General features: G+C 41.2%; 8 non-coding genes across 8 annotated transcripts; all 8 read right to left on the bottom strand.

The window, feature by feature from the left end:
* Positions 1 to 699: 699 nt before the first annotated feature.
* trnam-cau (transfer RNA methionine (anticodon CAU)) lies at positions 700 to 772 on the bottom strand. Its single transcript has one exon. It is a non-coding gene; the product is annotated as a tRNA-Met (tRNA).
* Positions 773 to 8,135: 7,363 nt separating this feature from the next.
* Positions 8,136 to 8,209, bottom strand: trnai-aau (transfer RNA isoleucine (anticodon AAU)). Its single transcript has one exon. It is a non-coding gene; the product is annotated as a tRNA-Ile (tRNA).
* Positions 8,210 to 10,736: 2,527 nt separating this feature from the next.
* On the bottom strand, positions 10,737 to 10,810 carry trnai-aau (transfer RNA isoleucine (anticodon AAU)). The gene has a single exon. It is a non-coding gene; the product is annotated as a tRNA-Ile (tRNA).
* A 2,527-nt stretch (positions 10,811 to 13,337) lies between these two features.
* trnai-aau (transfer RNA isoleucine (anticodon AAU)) lies at positions 13,338 to 13,411 on the bottom strand. Its single transcript has one exon. It is a non-coding gene; the product is annotated as a tRNA-Ile (tRNA).
* Positions 13,412 to 15,938: 2,527 nt separating this feature from the next.
* On the bottom strand, positions 15,939 to 16,012 carry trnai-aau (transfer RNA isoleucine (anticodon AAU)). Its single transcript has one exon. It is a non-coding gene; the product is annotated as a tRNA-Ile (tRNA).
* Positions 16,013 to 18,538: 2,526 nt separating this feature from the next.
* On the bottom strand, positions 18,539 to 18,612 carry trnai-aau (transfer RNA isoleucine (anticodon AAU)). The gene has a single exon. It is a non-coding gene; the product is annotated as a tRNA-Ile (tRNA).
* A 2,527-nt stretch (positions 18,613 to 21,139) lies between these two features.
* On the bottom strand, positions 21,140 to 21,213 carry trnai-aau (transfer RNA isoleucine (anticodon AAU)). Its single transcript has one exon. It is a non-coding gene; the product is annotated as a tRNA-Ile (tRNA).
* A 2,530-nt stretch (positions 21,214 to 23,743) lies between these two features.
* Positions 23,744 to 23,817, bottom strand: trnai-aau (transfer RNA isoleucine (anticodon AAU)). Its single transcript has one exon. It is a non-coding gene; the product is annotated as a tRNA-Ile (tRNA).
* Between the last annotated feature and the right edge of the window lie 922 nt (positions 23,818 to 24,739).

Raw genomic sequence — 24,739 nt, 5'->3', positions numbered from 1 at the left:
CTGACAGGTGATAGGATACTCCGTTCCTCAAACTCGGCTCTGTATGCACTAAATTATGCAAATTAACCTATAAACCTATAAGCATGACCGGTCAAATGTATTTTCGGCAACTCACCAATTATCGGGGAGCCTATTAATAACATCCCTAAATTCGTTGTGGTTTGTCTTTTAGAACAATCCTAACGTAACATGTCACCAAGCTTATTGCTCCAGATCCATTGATTTCAATACATTGTTGATGTGAGTGATTCATTTGCGCATGCTACTGATACAGTAGAACAAGCTAATCAATTACAGTTTAGAGTAGACGCTTGTCAAATGTTGATGCATGTGCAGTTTAGAAGGTACTAATTTAGCTGAATGCAAGTAATCTGAACACGAAGTGTGTAGAGAGTCATTTTTATGTTTTGGTCTTCAAAATATCACAACCTATTTCATCATATTGATTATGAATTTAAAACCGGTGTTTTGACACGGCTGTAATTAAAAAATCCATGACAATAGGAAGCAGAAACAGTATCATTTTCAACTAATGTTTTAGGAACTTCTGAATGAGCCCAAAAACGTTCTCTGATTTTGGTGATATAATGGAAATTGTGAAAATTAGTTTGTCTTGCCTTCTACAAGGTATATTATACCAACACTCTCCTCTCGGTGCAACGGCTATGGCCATGTTGTATTGCTCATCTACAAAATCTCTGCCCCCTGTGAGGATCGAACTCACGACCTTCAGATTATGAGACTGACGCGCTACCTACTGCGCTAAGGAGGCCTATATTTCAACAACAAAAACACTGATCTTGAAATAGGGTTTCTGATTGGCCACATCTGCAGTCCTCGTGCCTTCTTGCAGCACGCCAAACACGGAACTCAACCAAGCTGTGCGCATGCGCAATCGTGCATACATATATTTAGTCCCCCCACACCAAATGCGATCATGACACGCAGGTTAACATATCAAAACAAACTCTGAACCAATGACATTATTTAGGGACAGGTCGAAAACTTGCACTTGCTTGCTAATTTGTCCTATTTAGCTAGCTTGCTGTTGCTCGCTAATTTGTCATGGGATATAAACATTAGGTTGTTATTTTACCTGAAATGCACAAGTTCCTCTACTCCAACAATTAATCCACTTATAAAAATGGTCAACCCAATCGTTTCTAGTCATCTCTCCTCCTTCCAGGCTTTTTCATCTTTGAAATTATATGGTGATTGGCATCTAAACTTTCATAGTATTACCACGACAACCAGCAACAGTTTATCTTTCAATCACCCACATGGGTATAACCAATGAGGAGATGGCACGTGGGTACTTGCTTCTATAAACCAATGAGGAGATGGGAGAGCAGGACTTGCAGCGCCATCTGAATCAGAAATAGGAATGACTTCTATTTTAGCCCTTGGCAACGCAGACGCTCTTTGACCCGTGCGAGTAGTGTGGGTGCAATAATTTAATAACATAGATTCCAAAATGTATTTTACAATGCTCGCGCACTCGGTGTAGTCAGGGTATAAGGCACGTTTACACAGGTGAGCAGGGACCCTGGGCATCTTCTTTTGGTGTTTTTCAGAGTCAGGAGAAAGACCTCTTTCAGTGTCCTAAGTGTTCATAACTGTGACCTTAATTGCCTACAGTCTTTAAGCTGTTAGTGTCTTAACGACCGTTCCACAGGTGCATGTTCATTAATTGTTTATGGTTCATTGAACAAGCATGGGAAACAGTGTTCAAACCCTTTAATATGAAGATCTGTGAAGTTAATACATTTACATTTAAGTCATTTAGCAGACGCTCTTATCCAGAGCGACTTACAAATTGGATTTTTACGAATTACCTTTGAAAGACAGGGTCCTGAAAAAGGTATGTTTCTTTTTTTGCTGAGTTTATCTTGTAGTAGGCCAGACTAACTCCTTCTCAAATAGTATTTGGGTATCCTTGCCATAGTCTAAACTATAATAGACATTTCATCGCAAGGGGCAAATACGCGATTGTCTGTGCTGCCCAATCATATTACCTAATCATTATGAAATGACCAAATTCACCAATCAGGAATGTCCTTTCAAACTCAGCATTTTTAGCAAGCCTCCTTAGAGCTCGATCCTCACAGTGGGCACTGATTTTTTCATGTACCTCTTTTTAGCTTCTGCATGACTGGATTACACATGCCCTATCTCAAAACAACTCCCATCCCTAAACCCAACTAACCTGTACCCCTGCACACTGACTTGGTACCAGTGGCCCCTGTATATAGCCTCGTTCGTCTTATTGTGTTACTTTTTATTATTACTTTTTATTTTAGCCTACTTGGTAAATATTTTCTGCACTGTTGGTTAAGGGCTTGTCAGTAAGTATTTCACGGTAAAGTCTACAATTGCTGAACACATGTGGGCATTTTTAAGATGTGTCATTATTGTCACAGTGTACAAAATCAGAATTTGAAGCATATTTCTCTGACAATTGCCCTTTTGGATGGCAATTTATGAGAACTCAGTGTGACATGTATACAGTGCCTTGCGAAAGTATTTGGCCCCCTTGAACTTTGCGACCTTTTGCCACATTTCAGGCTTCAAACATAAAGATATAAAACTGTATTTTTTTGTGAAGAATCAACAACAAGTGGGACACAATCATGAAGTGGAACAACATTTATTGGATATTTCAAACTTTTTTAACAAATCAAAAACTGAAAAATTGGGCGTGCAAAATTATTCAGCCCCCTTAAATTAATACTTTGTAGCTCCACCTTTTGCTGCGATTACAGCTGTAAGTCGCTTTTTTCCCATTCCTCCTTGCAAAACAGCTCAAGCTCAGTGAGGTTGGATGGAGAGCATTTGTGAACAGCAGTTTTCAGTTCTTTCCACAGATTCTCGATTGGATTCAGGTCTGGACTTTGACTTGGCCATTCTAACACCTGGATATGTTTATTTTTGAACCATTCCATTGTAGATTTTGCTTTATGTTTTGGATCATTGTCTTGTTGGAAGACAAATCTCCGTCCCAGTCTCAGGTCTTTTGCAGACTCCATCAGGTTTTCTTCCAGAATGGTCCTGTATTTGGCTCCATCCATCTTCCCATCAATTTTAACCATCTTCCCTGTCCCTGCTGAAGAGAAGCAGGCCCAAACCATGATGCTGCCACCACCATGTTTGACAGTGGGTATGGTGTGTTCAGGGTGATAGGCTGTGTTGCTTTTACGCCAAACATAACGTTTTGCATTGTTGCCATAAAGTTAAATTTTGGTTTCATCTGACCAGAGCACCTTCTTCCACATGTTTGGTGTGTCTCCCAGGTGGCTTGTGGCAAACTTTAAACGACACTTTTTATGGATATCTTTAAGAAATGGCTTTCTTCTTGCCACTCTTCCATAAAAGCCAGATTTGTGCAATATACGACTGATTGTTGTCCTATGGACAGAGTCTCCCACCTCAGCTGTAGATCTCTGCAGTTCATCCAGAGTGGTCATGGGCCTCTTGGCTGCATCTCTGATCAGTCTTCCTGTATGAGCTGAAAGTTTAGAGGGACGGCCAGGTCTTAGTAGATTTGCAGTGGTCTGATACTCCATCCATTTCAATATTATCGCTTGCACAGTGCTCCTTGGGATGTTTAAAGCTTGGGAAATCTTTTTGTATCCAAATCCGGCTTTAAACTTCTTCACAACAGTATCTCGGACCTGCCTGGTGTGTTCCTTGTTCTTCATGATGCTCTCTGCGCTTTTAACGGACCTCTGAGACTATCACAGTGCAGGTGCATTTATACGGAGACTTGATTACACACAGGTGGATTGTATTTATCATCATTAGTCATTTAAGTCAACATTGGATCATTCAGAGATCCTCACAGTCATCCTCCTCGGTTTTTCGGATGACTGCCTTGCCTGGTTCACCAGTTACTTTGCAGACAGAGTTCAGTGTGTCAAATCGGAGGGCATGCTGTCCGGTCCTCTGGCAGTCTCTATGGGGGTGCCACAGGGTTCAATTCTCGGGCCGACTCTTTTCTCTGTATATATCAATGATGTTGCTCTTGCTGTGGGCGATTCCCTGATCCACCTCTACGCAGACGACACCATTCTATATACTTTCGGCCCGTCATTGGACACTGTGCTATCTAACCTCCAAACGAGCTTCAATGCCATACAACACTCCTTCCGTGGCCTCCAACTGCTCTTAAACGCTAGTAAAACCAAATGCATGCTTTTCAACCGATCGCTGCCTGCACCCGCATGCCCGACTAGCATCACCACACTGGATGGTTCCGACCTTGAATATGTGGACACCTATAAGTACCTAGGTGTCTGGCTAGACTGCAAACTCTCCTTCCAGACCCATATCAAACATCTCCAATCGAAAATCAAATCAAGAGTCGGCTTTCTATTCCGTAACAAAGCCTCCTTCACTCACGCTGCCAAGCTTACCCTAGTAAAACTGACTATCCTACCAATCCTCGACTTCGGCGATGTCATCTACAAAATTGCTTCCAACACTCTTCTCAGCAAACTGGATGCAGTTTATCACAGTGCCATCCGTTTTGTCACTAAAGCACCTTATACTACCCACCACTGCGACTTGTATGCTCTAGTCGGGTGGCCCTCGCTACATATTCGTCGCAAGACCCACTGGCTCCAGGTCGTCTACAAGGCCATGCTAGGTAAAGCTCCGCCTTATCTCAGTTCACTGGTCACGATTGCAACACCCATCCGTAGCACGAGCTCCAGCAGGTGTATCTCTCTGATCATCCCTAAAGCCAACACCTCATTCGGCCGCCTTTCGTTCCAGTACTCTGCTGCCTGTGACTGGAACGAATTGCAAAAATCGCTGAAGTTGGAGACCTTTATCTCCCTCACCAACTTCAAACATCAGCTATCCGAGCAACTAACCGATCGCTGCAGCTGTACATAATCTATTGGTAAATAGCCCACCCATTTTCACCTACCTCATCCCCACAGTTTTTATTTATTTACTTTTCTGCTCTTTTGCACACCAATATCTCTACCTGTACATGATCATTTATCAATCCAGTGTTAATCTGCAATATTGTAATTATTCGCCTACGTCCTCATGCCTTTTGCACACATTGTATATAGACTCCCCTTTTTTTCTACTGTGTTAACTCTGTGTTGTCTGTTCACACTGCTATGCTTTATCTTGGCCAGGTCGCATTTGTAAATGAGAACTTGTTCTCAACTAGCCTACCTGGTTAAATAAAGGTGAAATAAAAATAAATTAAAAACTGAACTTCTGGAGAGAGTTTGCTGCACTGAAAGTAAAGGGGCTGAATAATTTTGCACGCCCAATTTGTCAGTTTTTGATTGGTTAAATGTTTTTGAAATATCCAATAAATGTCATTCCACTTCATGATTGTGTCCCACTTGTTGTTGATTCTTCACAAAAAAATACAGTTTTATATCTTTATGTTTGAAGCCTGAAATTTGGCAAAAGGTCGCAAAGTTCAAGGGGGCCGAATACTTTCGCAAGGCACTGTATATATATTTTTTCCCCACTGTAAAAGATTAGCCTAGATTGGGAGATATATCAGTATCGGTAGGTTTTGTCCCCCCAATGTAATGTAATCAGATGAAGAAAAGCCATATCGGTCAGGCTATCTGAGATATAACTAGTTGGTGGGCAGTTACAGTCATTAAAACAGACATTGTATTTGTCCATACTGTACTTTGAAAATGTCAATAGGTCACACAGACTGAGGATCAAGGTAATAGATTCTACTTAATCTTGCATTTCTCTCCTACGTAAATTCCTTGGCCGTCGTGCTAAGGGATGGGAGTTGTTTTGGCATAGGGCATGTGTAATACAATCTTGCAAAATCTAAAAAGAGGTACATGAAAAAAACAATGCCCCTGTGAGGATCGAACTCACGACCGTCAGATTATGAGAATGACACGCTACCTACTGCGCTAAGGAGGCTTAGTACAAAGCTGAATACAAGGAGTATAGCATGTTTCTGATTGGTCAAATTAATATGATTGGGCAGTACAGACAATAGCTGTATTTGCCCTTGTATGAGTTTAAAATTAGAAAGTTTGCAGCCATCCCCTTCCTTATGTCTGGAACACAGGCTTCTAGCGATGGCAATTTTGGGGCTTCACCATGTTTCATTGAAATGTACAGCTGTGTGTCATCCGCATGAGTCTCCAGTAAAGACTTAAAGGTTGAGACTGAGTTTGCGTCTCTCACATGGGTAGGCAGACCATTCCATAAAAATTGAGCTCTATGAGAAAGCCCTGCCTCCAGCTCTTTGCTTAGAAATTCTAGGGACAATTAGGAGGCCTGCGTCTTGTGAGTAGCCATTCAAATCATAAGCTCAAATGCTTTGTAGATTAGCAGTAAAACCTTAAATCAGCCCTTGCCTTGACTGGAAGAAAGCCAAATGTTTTGGTTCTAGTCCTCCAGCTAACTGAAGTTTATTTTGCTTAGAGCAAATTCTAGGGCATCATTTTGGGACAGAAAGTTTCTGATTTTTGCAATGTTAGGAGGCCTGTCTTGATATAACGCCGGAGTCTTCACAGTTTTAGAGACAGGACCAAACTGTACAACTATTAAGATTAATTGTCAGATTCAACAGAAGATATCTTTGTTTATTTTCTTTTGGGACCTAGAACAAGCATCATGGATCTTTTCTGTCATTTTGAAAGTTTCTGATTTTTGCAAAAGATGGAAAAAAGCTGTCCTTGAAACAGTCTTGTTTGTCCAGAGCCAGGTCCTTCACCCTTCAACTATTAAGATTAATGTCAGATTCAACAGAAGATACACAGGCTGTTTTTCTACGTTTGCAGATGTCTGGAACAATTTTGGGGGCTTCACCATGTTTCATTGAAATGTACAGCTGTGTGTCATCCGCATAGCAGTGAAAGTTAACATTATGTTTTCGAATGACATCCCCAAAAGGTAAAATATATAGTGAAAACAATAGTGGTCCTAAAACGGAACCTTGAGGAACACCGACATTTACATTTGATTTGTCAGAGGACAAACCATTCACAGAGACAAACTGATATCTTTCCGACAGATAAGATCTAAACCAGGCCAGAACTTGTCCGTGTAGACCAATTTGGGTTTCCAATCTCTCCAAAAGAATATGGTGATCGATGGTATCAAAAGCAGCACTAAGGTCTAGGAGCACGAGGACAGAGGCAAAGCCTCGGTCTGATGCCATTAAAAGGTAATTTACCACCTTCACAAGTGCAGTCTCAGTGCTATGATGGGGTCTAGAACCAGACTGAAACATTTTGTATACATTGTTTGTCTTCAGGAAGGCACTGAGTTGCTGTGCAACAGCCTTTTCTAAAAATTTTGAGAGGAATGGAAGATTCGATATAGGTCGATCGTTTTTTATATTTTCTGGGTCAAGGTTTGGCTTTTTCAAGAGAGGCTTTATTACTGCCACTTTTAGTGAGTCCCAGAAAGAGGGCCAATTATCTACAAATTCTATCTTTTGGGATGGGCAGAAAACCGTTTTCAACCAGCGATTGAGTTGTTAGACTCTGCTGTAGAGCTCATCACTCCCCCTAACTGGGAGGGGGCCAGAGACAATTACTCGATGCAGACACATCTTTCTAGCTGATTTACACACTGAATCTATGTTGGATAACAATATGCAAGAGAAAGGCCATAATGTATTATTCCAGCCCAGGCTCAATTTAGATTTTGGCCACTAGAAGGCAGCAGTGTATGTGCAAAGTTTCATTTTTAATTAATTTGGAAAAACATAATTCCACTTTGACATTATGGGGTATTGTGTGTAGGCCAATGACAAAAATATCTATATTTAATCAATATTAAATTCAGGCTGTAACACAACCAAATATGGAAATAGTCAAGAGGTGTGGATACCTTCTGAAGGCACTGTATGTTGTAGCGAATTTTCAAAGATGCATTATGATGCATTACATGCTCAAAACATTTATTTTAACCAAAATTACAATTATGACAATAACTGCGGCAATTTGCATGACAATTAATCATTACCCAAAATGTAATAATCAGCACAGCCCTGGTGGGATGTATTTTAAGACATGATTTGTGTAAATCATGATTTGTGTAAATCATAGTTGCTTTCAGCATTTAATGACACATACAGCGCATACAGTACCAAATACACAACTCGCCTAAGGAAAAGTTAGTGGCCAGTACGGGTATCGAACCCGCGACCTTCGCGTTATTAGCACGACGCTCTAACCAACTGAGCTAACCGGCCATAGAGCACAGATCAAAATGTCATGTATTTGAACATTGACAACAGACATAGTGGAGTGGCAAAACTACTTTTAGAGTTTTATGCTATGAGCACACAATCCTAGTGAGTTTGTGTGCCCACTGCACCGTTTCTATACATGGTTGAGGATTGAATTCAGCAACCTCTCTCATTGCCAACCCTTTGATCCTTAACACTGTAGTTGCTCCAAGTAAACTATAATGGAATAGTGCTGGAGCAAACTGTGACAAAATAGACGTGTCACACAAAATGCATAGCACAGTCAAATACCTGAACATACACCTTGTGGTTCTAGACCAATTCCAGTGGAAAGAGGGGAACCAGCCAAGCAGAGACAGCAAGGGCGGTTCGTTGCTCCAGAGCCTTTCCGTTGACCTTCACACTCCTGTGCCAGACTACACTCAATCAAAGGACCCACTGAAGAGATGAGTCTCCAGTAAAGACTTAAAGGTTGAGACTGAGTTTGCGTCTCTCACATGGGTAGGCAGACCATTCCATAAAAATTGAGCTCTATAGGAGAAAGCCCTGCCTCCAGCTCTTTGCTTAGAAATTCTAGGGACAATTAGGAGGCCTGCGTCTTGTGACCGTAGCGTACGTGTAGGTATGTACGGCAGGACCAAATCAGAGAGATAGGTAGGAGCAAGCCCATGTAATGCTTTGTAGATTAGCAGTAAAACCTTGAAATCAGCCCTTGCCTTGACTGGAAGGCAGTGTCGGGAGGCTAGCACTGGAGTAATATGATCAAATTTTTTGGTTCTAGTCAGGATTCTAGCAGCCGTATTTAGCACTAACTGAAGTTTATTTAGTGCTTTATCCAGGTAGCCGGAAAGTAGAGCATTGCAGTAGTCTAACCTAGAAGTAACAAAAGCATGGATACATTTTTCTGCATCATTTTGGGACAGAAAGTTTCTGATTTTTGCAATGTTATGGAGATGGAAAAAAGCTGTCCTTGAAACAGTCTTGATATGTTCGTCAAAAGAGAGATCAGGTCCAGAGTAACGCCGAGGTCCTTCACAGTTTTATTTTTAGAGACGACTGTACAACTATTAAGATTAATTGTCAGATTCAACAGAAGATATCTTTGTTTCTTGGGACCTAGAACAAGCATCTCTGTTCTGTCTGAGTTTAAAAGTAGAACGTTTGCAGCCATCCCCTTCCTTATGTCTGGAACACAGGCTTCTAGCGATGGCAATTTTGGGGCTTCACCATGTTTCATTGAAATGTACAGCTGTGTGTCATCCGCATAGCAGTGAAAGTTAACATTATGTTTTCGAATGACATCCCCAAGAGGTAAAATATATAGTGAAAACAATAGTGGTCCTAAAACGGAACCTTGAGGAACACCGACATTTACATTTGATTTGTCAGAGGACAAACCATTCACAGAGACAAACTGATATCTTTCCGACAGATAAGATCTAAACCAGGCCAGAACTTGTCCGTGTAGACCAATTTGGGTTTCCAATCTCTCCAAAAGAATATGGTGATCGATGGTATCAAAAGCAGCACTAAGGTCTAGGAGCACGAGGACAGAGGCAAAGCCTCGGTCTGATGCCATTAAAAGGTAATTTACCACCTTCACAAGTGCAGTCTCAGTGCTATGATGGGGTCTAGACCCAGACTGAAACATTTTGTATACATTGTTTGTCTTCAGGAAGGCACTGAGTTGCTGTGCAACAGCCTTTTCTAAAAATTTTGAGAGGAATGGAAGATTCGATATAGGTCGATCGTTTTTTATATTTTCTGGGTCAAGGTTTGGCTTTTTCAAGAGAGGCTTTATTACTGCCACTTTTAGTGAGTCCCAGAAAGAGGGCCAATTATCTACAAATTCTATCTTTTGGGATGGGCAGAAAACCGTTTTCAACCAGCGATTGAGTTGTTAGACTCTGCTGTAGAGCTCATCACTCCCCCTAACTGGGAGGGGGCCAGAGACAATTACTCGATGCAGACACATCTTTCTAGCTGATTTACACACTGAATCTATGTTGGATAACAATATGCAAGAGAAAGGCCATAATGTATTATTCCAGCCCAGGCTCAATTTAGATTTTGGCCACTAGAAGGCAGCAGTGTATGTGCAAAGTTTCATTTTTAATTAATTTGGAAAAACATAATTCCACTTTGACATTATGGGGTATTGTGTGTAGGCCAATGACAAAAATATCTATATTTAATCAATATTAAATTCAGGCTGTAACACAACCAAATATGGAAATAGTCAAGAGGTGTGGATACCTTCTGAAGGCACTGTATGTTGTAGCGAATTTTCAAAGATGCATTATGATGCATTACATGCTCAAAACATTTATTTTAACCAAAATTACAATTATGACAATAACTGCGGCAATTTGCATGACAATTAATCATTACCCAAAATGTAATAATCAGCACAGCCCTGGTGGGATGTATTTTAAGACATGATTTGTGTAAATCATAGTTGCTTTCAGCATTTAATGACACATACAGCGCATACAGTACCAAATACACAACTCGCCTAAGGAAAAGTTAGTGGCCAGTACGGGTATCGAACCCGCGACCTTCGCGTTATTAGCACGACGCTCTAACCAACTGAGCTAACCGGCCATAGAGCACAGATCAAAATGTCATGTATTTGAACATTGACAACAGACATAGTGGAGTGGCAAAACTACTTTTAGAGTTTTATGCTATGAGCACACAATCCTAGTGAGTTTGTGTGCCCACTGCACCGTTTCTATACATGGTTGAGGATTGAATTCAGCAACCTCTCTCATTGCCAACCCTTTGATCCTTAACACTGTAGTTGCTCCAAGTAAACTATAATGGAATAGTGCTGGAGCAAACTGTGACAAAATAGACGTGTCACACAAAATGCATAGCACAGTCAAATACCTGAACATACACCTTGTGGTTCTAGACCAATTCCAGTGGAAAGAGGGGAACCAGCCAAGCAGAGACAGCAAGGGCGGTTCGTTGCTCCAGAGCCTTTCCGTTGACCTTCACACTCCTGTGCCAGACTACACTCAATCAAAGGACCCACTGAAGAGATGAGTCTCCAGTAAAGACTTAAAGGTTGAGACTGAGTTTGCGTCTCTCACATGGGTAGGCAGACCATTCCATAAAAATTGAGCTCTATAGGAGAAAGCCCTGCCTCCAGCTCTTTGCTTAGAAATTCTAGGGACAATTAGGAGGCCTGCGTCTTGTGACCGTAGCGTACGTGTAGGTATGTACGGCAGGACCAAATCAGAGAGATAGGTAGGAGCAAGCCCATGTAATGCTTTGTAGATTAGCAGTAAAACCTTCAAATCAGCCCTTGCCTTGACTGGAAGGCAGTGTCGGGAGGCTAGCACTGGAGTAATATGATCAAATTTTTTGGTTCTAGTCAGGATTCTAGCAGCCGTATTTAGCACTAACTGAAGTTTATTTAGTGCTTTATCCAGGTAGCCGGAAAGTAGAGCATTGCAGTAGTCTAACCTAGAAGTAACAAAAGCATGGATACATTTTTCTGCATCATTTTGGGACAGAAAGTTTCTGATTTTTGCAATGTTATGGAGATGGAAAAAAGCTGTCCTTGAAACAGTCTTGATATGTTCGTCAAAAGAGAGATCAGGTCCAGAGTAACGCCGAGGTCCTTCACAGTTTTATTTTTAGAGACGACTGTACAACTATTAAGATTAATTGTCAGATTCAACAGAAGATATCTTTGTTTCTTGGGACCTAGAACAAGCATCTCTGTTCTGTCTGAGTTTAAAAGTAGAACGTTTGCAGCCATCCCCTTCCTTATGTCTGGAACACAGGCTTCTAGCGATGGCAATTTTGGGGCTTCACCATGTTTCATTGAAATGTACAGCTGTGTGTCATCCGCATAGCAGTGAAAGTTAACATTATGTTTTCGAATGACATCCCCAAGAGGTAAAATATATAGTGAAAACAATAGTGGTCCTAAAACGGAACCTTGAGGAACACCGACATTTACATTTGATTTGTCAGAGGACAAACCATTCACAGAGACAAACTGATATCTTTCCGACAGATAAGATCTAAACCAGGCCAGAACTTGTCCGTGTAGACCAATTTGGGTTTCCAATCTCTCCAAAAGAATATGGTGATCGATGGTATCAAAAGCAGCACTAAGGTCTAGGAGCACGAGGACAGAGGCAAAGCCTCGGTCTGATGCCATTAAAAGGTAATTTACCACCTTCACAAGTGCAGTCTCAGTGCTATGATGGGGTCTAGACCCAGACTGAAACATTTTGTATACATTGTTTGTCTTCAGGAAGGCACTGAGTTGCTGTGCAACAGCCTTTTCTAAAAATTTTGAGAGGAATGGAAGATTCGATATAGGTCGATCGTTTTTATATTTTCTGGGTCAAGGTTTGGCTTTTTCAAGAGAGGCTTTATTACTGCCACTTTTAGTGAGTCCCAGAAAGAGGGCCAATTATCTACAAATTCTATCTTTTGGGATGGGCAGAAAACCGTTTTCAACCAGCGATTGAGTTGTTAGACTCTGCTGTAGAGCTCATCACTCCCCCTAACTGGGAGGGGGCCAGAGACAATTACTCGATGCAGACACATCTTTCTAGCTGATTTACACACTGAATCTATGTTGGATAACAATATGCAAGAGAAAGGCCATAATGTATTATTCCAGCCCAGGCTCAATTTAGATTTTGGCCACTAGAAGGCAGCAGTGTATGTGCAAAGTTTCATTTTTAATTAATTTGGAAAAACATAATTCCACTTTGACATTATGGGGTATTGTGTGTAGGCCAATGACAAAAATATCTATATTTAATCAATATTAAATTCAGGCTGTAACACAACCAAATATGGAAATAGTCAAGAGGTGTGGATACCTTCTGAAGGCACTGTATGTTGTAGCGAATTTTCAAAGATGCATTATGATGCATTACATGCTCAAAACATTTATTTTAACCAAAATTACAATTATGACAATAACTGCGGCAATTTGCATGACAATTAATCATTACCCAAAATGTAATAATCAGCACAGCCCTGGTGGGATGTATTTTAAGACATGATTTGTGTAAATCATGATTTGCTTTCAGCATTTAATGACACATACAGCGCATACAGTACCAAATACACAACTCGCCTAAGGAAAAGTTAGTGGCCAGTACGGGTATCGAACCCGCGACCTTCGCGTTATTAGCACGACGCTCTAACCAACTGAGCTAACCGGCCATAGAGCACAGATCAAAATGTCATGTATTTGAACATTGACAACAGACATAGTGGAGTGGCAAAACTACTTTTAGAGTTTTATGCTATGAGCACACAATCCTAGTGAGTTTGTGTGCCCACTGCACCGTTTCTATACATGGTTGAGGATTGAATTCAGCAACCTCTCTCATTGCCAACCCTTTGATCCTTAACACTGTAGTTGCTCCAAGTAAACTATAATGGAATAGTGCTGGAGCAAACTGTGACAAAATAGACGTGTCACACAAAATGCATAGCACAGTCAAATACCTGAACATACACCTTGTGGTTCTAGACCAATTCCAGTGGAAAGAGGGGAACCAGCCAAGCAGAGACAGCAAGGGCGGTTCGTTGCTCCAGAGCCTTTCCGTTGACCTTCACACTCCTGTGCCAGACTACACTCAATCAAAGGACCCACTGAAGAGATGAGTCTCCAGTAAAGACTTAAAGGTTGAGACTGAGTTTGCGTCTCTCACATGGGTAGGCAGACCATTCCATAAAAATTGAGCTCTATAGGAGAAAGCCCTGCCTCCAGCTCTTTGCTTAGAAATTCTAGGGACAATTAGGAGGCCTGCGTCTTGTGACCGTAGCGTACGTGTAGGTATGTACGGCAGGACCAAATCAGAGAGATAGGTAGGAGCAAGCCCATGTAATGCTTTGTAGATTAGCAGTAAAACCTTCAAATCAGCCCTTGCCTTGACTGGAAGGCAGTGTCGGGAGGCTAGCACTGGAGTAATATGATCAAATTTTTTGGTTCTAGTCAGGATTCTAGCAGCCGTATTTAGCACTAACTGAAGTTTATTTAGTGCTTTATCCAGGTAGCCGGAAAGTAGAGCATTGCAGTAGTCTAACCTAGAAGTAACAAAAGCATGGATACATTTTTCTGCATCATTTTGGGACAGAAAGTTTCTGATTTTTGCAATGTTATGGAGATGGAAAAAAGCTGTCCTTGAAACAGTCTTGATATGTTCGTCAAAAGAGAGATCAGGTCCAGAGTAACGCCGAGGTCCTTCACAGTTTTATTTTTAGAGACGACTGTACAACTATTAAGATTAATTGTCAGATTCAACAGAAGATATCTTTGTTTCTTGGGACCTAGAACAAGCATCTCTGTTCTGTCTGAGTTTAAAAGTAGAACGTTTGCAGCCATCCCCTTCCTTATGTCTGGAACACAGGCTTCTAGCGATGGCAATTTTGGGGCTTCACCATGTTTCATTGAAATGTACAGCTGTGTGTCATCCGCATAGCAGTGAAAGTTAACATTATGTTTTCGAATGACATCCCCAAGAGGTAAAATATATAGTGAAAACAATAGTGGTCCTAAAACGGAACCTTGAGGAACACCGACATTTACATTTGATTTGTCAGAGGACAAACCATTCACAGAGACAAACTGATATCTTTCCGACAGATAAGATCTAAACCAGGCCAGAACTTGTCCGTGTAGACCAATTTGGGTTTCCAATCTCTCCAAAAGAATATGGTGATCGATGGTATCAAAAGCAGCACTAAGGTCTAGGAGCACGAGGACAGAGGCAAAGCCTCGGTCTGATGCCATTAAAAGGTAATTTACCACCTTCACAAGTGCAGTCTCAGTGCTATGATGGGGTCTAGACCCAGACTGAAACATTTTGTATACATTGTTTGTCTTCAGGAAGGCACTGAGTTGCTGTGCAACAGCCTTTTCTAAAAATTTTGAGAGGAATGGAAGATTCGATATAGGTCGATCGTTTTTTATATTTTCTGGGTCAAGGTTTGGCTTTTTCAAGAGAGGCTTTATTACTGCCACTTTTAGTGAGTCCCAGAAAGAGGGCCAATTATCTACAAATTCTATCTTTTGGGATGGGCAGAAAACCGTTTTCAACCAGCGATTGAGTTGTTAGACTCTGCTGTAGAGCTCATCACTCCCCCTAACTGGGAGGGGGCCAGAGACAATTACTCGATGCAGACACATCTTTCTAGCTGATTTACACACTGAATCTATGTTGGATAACAATATGCAAGAGAAAGGCCATAATGTATTATTCCAGCCCAGGCTCAATTTAGATTTTGGCCACTAGAAGGCAGCAGTGTATGTGCAAAGTTTCATTTTTAATTAATTTGGAAAAACATAATTCCACTTTGACATTATGGGGTATTGTGTGTAGGCCAATGACAAAAATATCTATATTTAATCAATATTAAATTCAGGCTGTAACACAACCAAATATGGAAATAGTCAAGAGGTGTGGATACCTTCTGAAGGCACTGTATGTTGTAGCGAATTTTCAAAGATGCATTATGATGCATTACATGCTCAAAACATTTATTTTAACCAAAATTACAATTATGACAATAACTGCGGCAATTTGCATGACAATTAATCATTACCCAAAATGTAATAATCAGCACAGCCCTGGTGGGATGTATTTTAAGACATGATTTGTGTAAATCATAGTTGCTTTCAGCATTTAATGACACATACAGCGCATACAGTACCAAATACACAACTCGCCTAAGGAAAAGTTAGTGGCCAGTACGGGTATCGAACCCGCGACCTTCGCGTTATTAGCACGACGCTCTAACCAACTGAGCTAACCGGCCATAGAGCACAGATCAAAATGTCATGTATTTGAACATTGACAACAGACATAGTGGAGTGGCAAAACTACTTTTAGAGTTTTATGCTATGAGCACACAATCCTAGTGAGTTTGTGTGCCCACTGCACCGTTTCTATACATGGTTGAGGATTGAATTCAGCAACCTCTCTCATTGCCAACCCTTTGATCCTTAACACTGTAGTTGCTCCAAGTAAACTATAATGGAATAGTGCTGGAGCAAACTGTGACAAAATAGACGTGTCACACAAAATGCATAGCACAGTCAAATACCTGAACATACACCTTGTGGTTCTAGACCAATTCCAGTGGAAAGAGGGGAACCAGCCAAGCAGAGACAGCAAGGGCGGTTCGTTGCTCCAGAGCCTTTCCGTTGACCTTCACACTCCTGTGCCAGACTACACTCAATCAAAGGACCCACTGAAGAGATGAGTCTCCAGTAAAGACTTAAAGGTTGAGACTGAGTTTGCGTCTCTCACATGGGTAGGCAGACCATTCCATAAAAATTGAGCTCTATAGGAGAAAGCCCTGCCTCCAGCTCTTTGCTTAGAAATTCTAGGGACAATTAGGAGGCCTGCGTCTTGTGACCGTAGCGTACGTGTAGGTATGTACGGCAGGACCAAATCAGAGAGATAGGTAGGAGCAAGCCCATGTAATGCTTTGTAGATTAGCAGTAAAACCTTCAAATCAGCCCTTGCCTTGACTGGAAGGCAGTGTCGGGAGGCTAGCACTGGAGTAATATGATCAAATTTTTTGGTTCTAGTCAGGATTCTAGCAGCCGTATTTAGCACTAACTGAAGTTTATTTAGTGCTTTATCCAGGTAGCCGGAAAGTAGAGCATTGCAGTAGTCTAACCTAGAAGTAACAAAAGCATGGATACATTTTTCTGCATCATTTTGGGACAGAAAGTTTCTGATTTTTGCAATGTTATGGAGATGGAAAAAAGCTGTCCTTGAAACAGTCTTGATATGTTCGTCAAAAGAGAGATCAGGTCCAGAGTAACGCCGAGGTCCTTCACAGTTTTATTTTTAGAGACGACTGTACAACTATTAAGATTAATTGTCAGATTCAACAGAAGATATCTTTGTTTCTTGGGACCTAGAACAAGCATCTCTGTTCTGTCTGAGTTTAAAAGTAGAACGTTTGCAGCCATCCCCTTCCTTATGTCTGGAACACAGGCTTCTAGCGATGGCAATTTTGGGGCTTCACCATGTTTCATTGAAATGTACAGCTGTGTGTCATCCGCATAGCAGTGAAAGTTAACATTATGTTTTCGAATGACATCCCCAAGAGGTAAAATATATAGTGAAAACAATAGTGGTCCTAAAACGGAACCTTGAGGAACACCGACATTTACATTTGATTTGTCAGAGGACAAACCATTCACAGAGACAAACTGATATCTTTCCGACAGATAAGATCTAAACCAGGCCAGAACTTGTCCGTGTAGACCAATTTGGGTTTCCAATCTCTCCAAAAGAATATGGTGATCGATGGTATCAAAAGCAGCACTAAGGTCTAGGAGCACGAGGACAGAGGCAAAGCCTCGGTCTGATGCCATTAAAAGGTAATTTACCACCTTCACAAGTGCAGTCTCAGTGCTATGATGGGGTCTAGACCCAGACTGAAACATTTTGTATACATTGTTTGTCTTCAGGAAGGCACTGAGTTGCTGTGCAACAGCCTTTTCTAAAAATTTTGAGAGGAATGGAAGATTCGATATAGGTCGATCGTTTTTATATTTTCTGGGTCAAGGTTTGGCTTTTTCAAGAGAGGCTTTATTACTGCCACTTTTAGTGAGTCCCAGAAAGAGGGCCAATTATCTACAAATTCTATCTTTTGGGATGGGCAGAAAACCGTTTTCAACCAGCGATTGAGTTGTTAGACTCTGCTGTAGAGCTCATCACTCCCCCTAACTGGGAGGGGGCCAGAGACAATTACTCGATGCAGACACATCTTTCTAGCTGATTTACACACTGAATCTATGTTGGATAACAATATGCAAGAGAAAGGCCATAATGTATTATTCCAGCCCAGGCTCAATTTAGATTTTGGCCACTAGAAGGCAGCAGTGTATGTGCAAAGTTTCATTTTTAATTAATTTGGAAAAACATAATTCCACTTTGACATTATGGGGTATTGTGTGTAGGCCAATGACAAAAATATCTATATTTAATCAATATTAAATTCAGGCTGTAACACAACCAAATATGGAAATAGTCAAGAGGTGTGGATACCTTCTGAAGGCACTGTATGTTGTAGCGAATTTTCAAAGATGCATTATGATGCATTACATGCTCAAAACATTTATTTTAACCAAAATTACAATTATGACAATAACTGCGGCAATTTGCATGACAATTAATCATTACCCAAAATGTAATAATCAGCACAGCCCTGGTGGGATGTATTTTAAGACATGATTTGTGTAAATCATAGTTGCTTTCAGCATTTAATGACACATACAGCGCATACAGTACCAAATACACAACTCGCCTAAGGAAAAGTTAGTGGCCAGTACGGGTATCGAACCCGCGACCTTCGCGTTATTAGCACGACGCTCTAACCAACTGAGCTAACCGGCCATAGAGCACAGATCAAAATGTCATGTATTTGAACATTGACAACAGACATAGTGGAGTGGCAAAACTACTTTTAGAGTTTTATGCTATGAGCACACAATCCTAGTGAGTTTGTGTGCCCACTGCACCGTTTCTATACATGGTTGAGGATTGAATTCAGCAACCTCTCTCATTGCCAACCCTTTGATCCTTAACACTGTAGTTGCTCCAAGTAAACTATAATGGAATAGTGCTGGAGCAAACTGTGACAAAATAGACGTGTCACACAAAATGCATAGCACAGTCAAATACCTGAACATACACCTTGTGGTTCTAGACCAATTCCAGTGGAAAGAGGGGAACCAGCCAAGCAGAGACAGCAAGGGCGGTTCGTTGCTCCAGAGCCTTTCCGTTGACCTTCACACTCCTGTGCCAGACTACACTCAATCAAAGGACCCACTGAAGAGATGAGTCTCCAGTAAAGACTTAAAGGTTGAGACTGAGTTTGCGTCTCTCACATGGGTAGGCAGACCATTCCATAAAAATTGAGCTCTATAGGAGAAAGCCCTGCCTCCAGCTCTTTGCTTAGAAATTCTAGGGACAATTAGGAGGCCTGCGTCTTGTGACCGTAGCGTACGTGTAGGTATGTACGGCAGGACCAAATCAGAGAGATAGGTAGGAGCAAGCCCATGTAATGCTTTGTAGATTAGCAGTAAAACCTTCAAATCAGCCCTTGCCTTGACTGGAAGGCAGTGTCGGGAGGCTAGCACTGGAGTAATATGATCAAATTTTTTGGTTCTAGTCAGGATTCTAGCAGCCGTATTTAGCACTAACTGAAGTTTATTTAGTGCTTTATCCAGGTAGCCGGAAAGTAGAGCATTGCAGTAGTCTAACCTAGAAGTAACAAAAGCATGGATACATTTTTCTGCATCATTTTGGGACAGAAAGTTTCTGATTTTTGCAATGTTATGGAGATGGAAAAAAGCTGTCCTTGAAACAGTCTTGATATGTTCGTCAAAAGAGAGATCAGGTCCAGAGTAACGCCGAGGTCCTTCACAGTTTTATTTTTAGAGACGACTGTACAACTATTAAGATTAATTGTCAGATTCAACAGAAGATATCTTTGTTTCTTGGGACCTAGAACAAGCATCTCTGTTCTGTCTGAGTTTAAAAGTAGAACGTTTGCAGCCATCCCCTTCCTTATGTCTGGAACACAGGCTTCTAGCGATGGCAATTTTGGGGCTTCACCATGTTTCATTGAAATGTACAGCTGTGTGTCATCCGCATAGCAGTGAAAGTTAACATTATGTTTTCGAATGACATCCCCAAGAGGTAAAATATATAGTGAAAACAATAGTGGTCCTAAAACGGAACCTTGAGGAACACCGACATTTACATTTGATTTGTCAGAGGACAAACCATTCACAGAGACAAACTGATATCTTTCCGACAGATAAGATCTAAACCAGGCCAGAACTTGTCCGTGTAGACCAATTTGGGTTTCCAATCTCTCCAAAAGAATATGGTGATCGATGGTATCAAAAGCAGCACTAAGGTCTAGGAGCACGAGGACAGAGGCAAAGCCTCGGTCTGATGCCATTAAAAGGTAATTTACCACCTTCACAAGTGCAGTCTCAGTGCTATGATGGGGTCTAGACCCAGACTGAAACATTTTGTATACATTGTTTGTCTTCAGGAAGGCACTGAGTTGCTGTGCAACAGCCTTTTCTAAAAATTTTGAGAGGAATGGAAGATTCGATATAGGTCGATCGTTTTTTATATTTTCTGGGTCAAGGTTTGGCTTTTTCAAGAGAGGCTTTATTACTGCCACTTTTAGTGAGTCCCAGAAAGAGGGCCAATTATCTACAAATTCTATCTTTTGGGATGGGCAGAAAACCGTTTTCAACCAGCGATTGAGTTGTTAGACTCTGCTGTAGAGCTCATCACTCCCCCTAACTGGGAGGGGGCCAGAGACAATTACTCGATGCAGACACATCTTTCTAGCTGATTTACACACTGAATCTATGTTGGATAACAATATGCAAGAGAAAGGCCATAATGTATTATTCCAGCCCAGGCTCAATTTAGATTTTGGCCACTAGAAGGCAGCAGTGTATGTGCAAAGTTTCATTTTTAATTAATTTGGAAAAACATAATTCCACTTTGACATTATGGGGTATTGTGTGTAGGCCAATGACAAAAATATCTATATTTAATCAATATTAAATTCAGGCTGTAACACAACCAAATATGGAAATAGTCAAGAGGTGTGGATACCTTCTGAAGGCACTGTATGTTGTAGCGAATTTTCAAAGATGCATTATGATGCATTACATGCTCAAAACATTTATTTTAACCAAAATTACAATTATGACAATAACTGCGGCAATTTGCATGACAATTAATCATTACCCAAAATGTAATAATCAGCACAGCCCTGGTGGGATGTATTTTAAGACATGATTTGTGTAAATCATAGTTGCTTTCAGCATTTAATGACACATACAGCGCATACAGTACCAAATACACAACTCGCCTAAGGAAAAGTTAGTGGCCAGTACGGGTATCGAACCCGCGACCTTCGCGTTATTAGCACGACGCTCTAACCAACTGAGCTAACCGGCCATAGAGCACAGATCAAAATGTCATGTATTTGAACATTGACAACAGACATAGTGGAGTGGCAAAACTACTTTTAGAGTTTTATGCTATGAGCACACAATCCTAGTGAGTTTGTGTGCCCACTGCACCGTTTCTATACATGGTTGAGGATTGAATTCAGCAACCTCTCTCATTGCCAACCCTTTGATCCTTAACACTGTAGTTGCTCCAAGTAAACTATAATGGAATAGTGCTGGAGCAAACTGTGACAAAATAGACGTGTCACACAAAATGCATAGCACAGTCAAATACCTGAACATACACCTTGTGGTTCTAGACCAATTCCAGTGGAAAGAGGGGAACCAGCCAAGCAGAGACAGCAAGGGCGGTTCGTTGCTCCAGAGCCTTTCCGTTGACCTTCACACTCCTGTGCCAGACTACACTCAATCAAAGGACCCACTGAAGAAGAGATGAGTCTCCAGTAAAGACTTAAAGGTTGAGACTGAGTTTGCGTCTCTCACATGGGTAGGCAGACCATTCCATAAAAATTGAGCTCTATAGGAGAAAGCCCTGCCTCCAGCTCTTTGCTTAGAAATTCTAGGGACAATTAGGAGGCCTGCGTCTTGTGACCGTAGCGTACGTGTAGGTATGTACGGCAGGACCAAATCAGAGAGATAGGTAGGAGCAAGCCCATGTAATGCTTTGTAGATTAGCAGTAAAACCTTCAAATCAGCCCTTGCCTTGACTGGAAGGCAGTGTCGGGAGGCTAGCACTGGAGTAATATGATCAAATTTTTTGGTTCTAGTCAGGATTCTAGCAGCCGTATTTAGCACTAACTGAAGTTTATTTAGTGCTTTATCCAGGTAGCCGGAAAGTAGAGCATTGCAGTAGTCTAACCTAGAAGTAACAAAAGCATGGATACATTTTTCTGCATCATTTTGGGACAGAAAGTTTCTGATTTTTGCAATGTTATGGAGATGGAAAAAAGCTGTCCTTGAAACAGTCTTGATATGTTCGTCAAAAGAGAGATCAGGTCCAGAGTAACGCCGAGGTCCTTCACAGTTTTATTTTTAGAGACGACTGTACAACTATTAAGATTAATTGTCAGATTCAACAGAAGATATCTTTGTTTCTTGGGACCTAGAACAAGCATCTCTGTTCTGTCTGAGTTTAAAAGTAGAACGTTTGCAGCCATCCCCTTCCTTATGTCTGGAACACAGGCTTCTAGCGATGGCAATTTTGGGGCTTCACCATGTTTCATTGAAATGTACAGCTGTGTGTCATCCGCATAGCAGTGAAAGTTAACATTATGTTTTCGAATGACATCCCCAAGAGGTAAAATATATAGTGAAAACAATAGTGGTCCTAAAACGGAACCTTGAGGAACACCGACATTTACATTTGATTTGTCAGAGGACAAACCATTCACAGAGACAAACTGATATCTTTCCGACAGATAAGATCTAAACCAGGCCAGAACTTGTCCGTGTAGACCAATTTGGGTTTCCAATCTCTCCAAAAGAATATGGTGATCGATGGTATCAAAAGCAGCACTAAGGTCTAGGAGCACGAGGACAGAGGCAAAGCCTCGGTCTGATGCCATTAAAAGGTAATTTACCACCTTCACAAGTGCAGTCTCAGTGCTATGATGGGGTCTAGACCCAGACTGAAACATTTTGTATACATTGTTTGTCTTCAGGAAGGCACTGAGTTGCTGTGCAACAGCCTTTTCTAAAAATTTTGAGAGGAATGGAAGATTCGATATAGGTCGATCGTTTTTTATATTTTCTGGGTCAAGGTTTGGCTTTTTCAAGAGAGGCTTTATTACTGCCACTTTTAGTGAGTCCCAGAAAGAGGGCCAATTATCTACAAATTCTATCTTTTGGGATGGGCAGAAAACCGTTTTCAACCAGCGATTGAGTTGTTAGACTCTGCTGTAGAGCTCATCACTCCCCCTAACTGGGAGGGGGCCAGAGACAATTACTCGATGCAGACACATCTTTCTAGCTGATTTACACACTGAATCTATGTTGGATAACAATATGCAAGAGAAAGGCCATAATGTATTATTCCAGCCCAGGCTCAATTTAGATTTTGGCCACTAGAAGGCAGCAGTGTATGTGCAAAGTTTCATTTTTAATTAATTTGGAAAAACATAATTCCACTTTGACATTATGGGGTATTGTGTGTAGGCCAATGACAAAAATATCTATATTTAATCAATATTAAATTCAGGCTGTAACACAACCAAATATGGAAATAGTCAAGAGGTGTGGATACCTTCTGAAGGCACTGTATGTTGTAGCGAATTTTCAAAGATGCATTATGATGCATTACATGCTCAAAACATTTATTTTAACCAAAATTACAATTATGACAATAACTGCGGCAATTTGCATGACAATTAATCATTACCCAAAATGTAATAATCAGCACAGCCCTGGTGGGATGTATTTTAAGACATGATTTGTGTAAATCATAGTTGCTTTCAGCATTTAATGACACATACAGCGCATACAGTACCAAATACACAACTCGCCTAAGGAAAAGTTAGTGGCCAGTACGGGTATCGAACCCGCGACCTTCGCGTTATTAGCACGACGCTCTAACCAACTGAGCTAACCGGCCATAGAGCACAGATCAAAATGTCATGTATTTGAACATTGACAACAGACATAGTGGAGTGGCAAAACTACTTTTAGAGTTTTATGCTATGAGCACACAATCCTAGTGAGTTTGTGTGCCCACTGCACCGTTTCTATACATGGTTGAGGATTGAATTCAGCAACCTCTCTCATTGCCAACCCTTTGATCCTTAACACTGTAGTTGCTCCAAGTAAACTATAATGGAATAGTGCTGGAGCAAACTGTGACAAAATAGACGTGTCACACAAAATGCATAGCACAGTCAAATACCTGAACATACACCTTGTGGTTCTAGACCAATTCCAGTGGAAAGAGGGGAACCAGCCAAGCAGAGACAGCAAGGGCGGTTCGTTGCTCCAGAGCCTTTCCGTTGACCTTCACACTCCTGTGCCAGACTACACTCAATCAAAGGACCCACTGAAGAGATGAGTCTCCAGTAAAGACTTAAAGGTTGAGACTGAGTTTGCGTCTCTCACATGGGTAGGCAGACCATTCCATAAAAATTGAGCTCTATAGGAGAAAGCCCTGCCTCCAGCTCTTTGCTTAGAAATTCTAGGGACAATTAGGAGGCCTGCGTCTTGTGACCGTAGCGTACGTGTAGGTATGTACGGCAGGACCAAATCAGAGAGATAGGTAGGAGCAAGCCCATGTAATGCTTTGTAGATTAGCAGTAAAACCTTCAAATCAGCCCTTGCCTTGACTGGAAGGCAGTGTCGGGAGGCTAGCACTGGAGTAATATGATCAAATTTTTTGGTTCTAGTCAGGATTCTAGCAGCCGTATTTAGCACTAACTGAAGTTTATTTAGTGCTTTATCCAGGTAGCCGGAAAGTAGAGCATTGCAGTAGTCTAACCTAGAAGTAACAAAAGCATGGATACATTTTTCTGCATCATTTTGGGACAGAA

This window comes from Oncorhynchus masou, chromosome 17 (assembly GCF_036934945.1).
Source record: "Oncorhynchus masou masou isolate Uvic2021 chromosome 17, UVic_Omas_1.1, whole genome shotgun sequence".
NCBI classification, from domain to species: Eukaryota; Metazoa; Chordata; class Actinopteri; order Salmoniformes; family Salmonidae; genus Oncorhynchus; species Oncorhynchus masou.
The sequence above is the reverse complement of the archived record's forward strand: the minus strand, read 5'-3'. Positions and strand labels throughout refer to the sequence as shown.